The sequence below is a fragment of the Trypanosoma equiperdum genome (genome assembly GCF_001457755.1).
Source record: "Trypanosoma equiperdum strain OVI genome assembly, contig: ctg_640, whole genome shotgun sequence".
Lineage (NCBI taxonomy): Eukaryota > Euglenozoa > Kinetoplastea > Trypanosomatida > Trypanosomatidae > Trypanosoma > Trypanosoma equiperdum.
Genome location: NW_027124577.1, coordinates 1,987 through 2,681, shown reverse-complemented (window position 1 = coordinate 2,681; position 695 = coordinate 1,987).

Genomic DNA, 695 nt, shown 5'->3' with positions numbered 1-695 from the left:
ATTGTAATCCATTTGGATGGATCTGATGTTATAGTTTCTGACGGAGAAAAATATGAGAATTCTGTAGAATATTTTATACAAAATTATGCAAAAAATGAGGAGAATCTTAGTTAAGAGGATGTCGTCAAAAAGAGAATATTGAGATATGTTATTGGCTTTTTAATGTTGACCACCGAAAAGAAGATGATAAAAAGTTAACTCATTTTTTAAAATAACCTCCTAGTTGAAAACCTTTTTTTGGTGGTTTAATAGCCAGAGTATGGACTTTTAAAATATTTGATTATAGTTTTTGAGAATTACTAAAGGGAAGTAGGGAGTGGTGGCCAGAGCAAAGTGTTTCATGTATTTGCTTATATGGACTGTTACAAAAGAAGAAGCTGTTTGACAGAGATTTGTTTTGAAGAGAGGAATGATTGAATTGAATTATAAGGAGAGATTGTTTACTATTTTATATAATAGTGAAGTTGGAGAGACTCCGTTTATTCATTTTCCACGACAAACAATTGCGTGGGAGGAGGAAGCAAATTAGGTTGTGAAACATTTTAGTTGGTATAGGCCTATAGGTGTACATAAAATAAGTTGTATAGTAATAAAACTATTAAAAACTTTTATTATAAGTAGAAAGGCTATTTTTATTAGCTATAATTTTATTTGCGACAAAGTCAGTGAAGAAAAACTCTCTGTAAGACAAGAAG